At 48.5% G+C, this 3,471-nt stretch overlaps 1 non-coding gene across 1 annotated transcript; it reads right to left on the reverse strand.

Annotated features, from left to right (window-relative positions):
* Positions 1-2,556: 2,556 nt before the first annotated feature.
* Positions 2,557-2,628, reverse strand: trnaw-cca. Its single transcript has one exon. It is a non-coding gene; the product is annotated as a tRNA-Trp (tRNA).
* Between the last annotated feature and the right edge of the window lie 843 nt (positions 2,629-3,471).

A 3,471-nucleotide genomic window follows, 5' to 3' on the forward strand; every position in this document is an offset into this window, starting at 1 on the left:
ATGTTGACGTGAAGATACTCGCGAAGGTCCTGGCCAAGCAACTGGACAAGTGCATACCAGAGGTAGTCGCAGAGGACCAGACGGGCTTTGTCAAGACCTTCCCCGAGATCTTCTTCCAGAACATAGACAAAATGATCATGGCATTTGTGTTGGGGGGGTGGATAAGAATCCAAGGATGCCTAAATCAACACTGCAAAAGAGGAGAAATATAGGCGATCTGGCCCTGCCGAATTTACAATACTACCACTGGGCAGCTACAGCAGAGTGGGCGAGGGGATGGACACATGAACCCAATACAGAATGGGTGAGGATGGAGGAGGCTTCCTGCAAGGGAACGACCCTCACCACGGCAGCGCCAGACAAAAATGGGCAGACGAACTGGGGAAGGAACTGGGTTTGGTACACTGGAGCGAAGCACTGAGCAGGACCAACTCCATCTCCTCTTGCGCAAGGCTTAGCCTCATGCAGTTTAAAGTGGTGCACAGAGCTCACCTAACCAGAACCCGAATGAACAGGTTCTTCCCGGAGGTAGAGGATAAATGTGAACGGTGCCAGAGAGGCCTGGTCAACTACGCCCACATGTTCTGGGCCTGCCCCAGACTTGTAGGGTTCTGGACAGCCTTCTTCAAGGCGATGTCTAAGGTTGTGGGGGTGAGGGTGGAGCCATGCAAGCGAGTGGTAGTTTTCGGGTTATTGGAACAGCCAGAGCTACATATGGGGGAGGGGGCCGACGCCTTGCTTTTGCTTCCTTAATCGCATGCCAGAGAATACTGCTCGGTTGACGATCAGCAGCAACACCCACAGCTACAGACTGGCTGGTAGACCTTGTGGAATTTCTCCACTTGGAAATTGTTGCGTTTGGTCCCTTGTACTTTCTGATGAGCTCACCAAATACTTTGATCTGACCAAACCAAGATCCTTTATTGTGTTTCGTGTGGTTGGATGACAATCTGATACAGAGCACGTTATCATGGAGTCTTACTAATCCCCTGGAACTTACATCTTCTGCTGACCTGTTACATGTACATCTTATTACCCTCTATCTCATGTTTTCCTGATGGCCCGATGTGCCTCCACTTATATGCGAGTGCATGGTCACATGATCATTGTCTGGAGACCGCATGGTGTGCCTGGTGTGTCAGCATCGCCACCTCTGCCACTGGAGGTTGCATCACCAGTTACATGTGATATTACATACAGACATATCGCCACAAAGATTAAGTACACCATCCGAGGGTCGGATGAGAGCTTCCACAAAGCGTGGGGGCCATTGATCGGCCTGTTTCAAGACCTGTTCGAGATCAACAGCAACTAGGGAAAGATGGGAAGATGGGGGAGAGCAGATAAGAACGCATACAATGAGGAGGTGGCGATGAGGAAGGAACCCAAGGGAGCCACAGAGAGTACCCAATTCATTTTTTTTCCAATTAAGGGGCAATTTAGCGTGTTCAATCAACCTAGCTTGCACATCTTTTTAGGTTGTGGGGGTGAAACCCACGCAAACACGGAGAGAATGTGCAAACTCCACACGGACAGTGACCCAGAGCCAGGATCTGGGACCTCAGCGCCGTGAGGCAACAGGGCTAACCCACTGCACCACCGTGTTGCCCGTGGAGCCACAGAGGGGAATAAAGGGGGGAGGGGGCAGGAAGCCCCCGAACCCACAACAAGGCCAACAACAAAAGCCGCAGAAAAGAGGAGAGGCAGGACACCCAGGGGGGGACGCGGAGGATGTACGTTAAGACATATGTATGTAAATAAGAAACTGTACTACGTGTAAATACCAAGTACACCATTTGTTAACAGTACCATTCTGTAAAATTGAAAATGCCAATGAAAACATTAAAAAAAAAACATACATCCACCTTTGCTCATCTGCTCAATGGGTTCTGTCTTGTAATGACATTCAACGTGAAACCAATAAGAAGGCGGGTACACACTCAGGATGCAAAACAAGGGAAAGACTTGGAAATGTTGGCTCATCAATAAATTTTGCATCAATTGGATTTGTTTATTGTCACGTGTACCGAGGTACAGTGAAAAGTTTTTTCTGCGAGCAGCTCAAACAGATCATTTTGTACATTAAAAGAAAAGACATAATAAGGCAACACAAGGTATACAATGTAAATACATAGACACCAGCATCGGGTGAAGCATACAGGAGTGTAGTATTAATCAGATCAGTCCATAAGAGGATTATTTAGGAGTCTGGTAACAGCGGGGAAGAAGCTTTTTTTGAACCTGTTTCGGGCGTGTTCTCAGACTTTTGTATCTCCTGCCGATGGAAGAAGTTGGAAGTGAGTAACTGAGGTGGGAGGGGTCTTTGATTATGCTGCCCGCTTTCCCAAGGCAGTGGGAGGTGTAGATAGAGTCAATGGATGGGAGGCAGGTTTGTGTGATGGACTGGGCTGTTTCACGACCCTGAAGTTTCTTGCGGTCTTGGGCCGAACAGTTGCCATACATACCAGGCTGTGATGCTTTCTAAGGTGCACCTGTAAAAGTTGATAAGAATCAGTGTTGATAGAAATTCCTGAAACCAGCTGCAGAAAACCTTCCTGAGCCTGACATGATTTGAACACGCAACCTTCTGATCTGGAGTCAGACGCGCTACCGTTGCGCCACAAGCCCAATTTGCGCAACAAGTCCACGTGGAGTTTGCACATTCTCCCCGTGTTTACGTGGTTTTCGCCCCCACAACCCAAAGATGTGCAAGGTAGGTGGATGAACATGCTAAATTGCCACATAATTGGAAAAAAAAATTGGTTACATTAAATCTATAATTTAAAAAATCATTATTTGAGATCTGACCCACTATGGTTATGTCGTCAGCAAACGTGTAGATGGAGTTGGAACCAAATTTTGCCACGCATTTGTGTGTGTATAGGGAGTGTAATAGGGGGCTAAGTACGCAGCCTTGTGGGGCCCCGGTATTGAGGACTATCGTGGAGGAAATGTTATTTGTTCTTACTGATTTTGGTACGTGGGTCAGAAAGTCGAGGATCCAGTTGAAGAGTGAGGAACCAAGTCCTCGCTTTTGGAGCTTTGATATGAGCTTGGCTGGGATTATGGTGTTGAAGGCGGAGCTGTAGTCAATAAATAGGAGTCTGATGTAGGAGCCCTTGTTGTCGAGATGCTCTAGGGATGAGTGTAGGGCCAGAGATATGGTGCCTTCTGTGGACTAGTTGCGGCGGTGTGTGAATTGCAGTGGATCTAGGCATCCTGGAAGTATGTGCTTCATGACCAACCTCTCAGAGCACTTCATTCCGATTGATGTCAGTGCCACCGCCATTGAGGCACATTGCCTTATTCTTCTTTGACATCGGTATGGTGATGGTCTTCTTGAAGCAGGTGGGGACGTCAGAGCGGAGTCGGGACAGGTTGAAGATGTCTGCGAACACATCTGCCAGCTGATCCGCGCAGGCTCTGAGTGCACGACCAGGGACCCGGCCGGACCCGTCGCCTTCCGAGGAT

The sequence above is a fragment of the Scyliorhinus canicula genome, chromosome 2 (genome assembly GCF_902713615.1).
Source record: "Scyliorhinus canicula chromosome 2, sScyCan1.1, whole genome shotgun sequence".
Classification (NCBI taxonomy): Eukaryota; Metazoa; Chordata; class Chondrichthyes; order Carcharhiniformes; family Scyliorhinidae; genus Scyliorhinus; species Scyliorhinus canicula.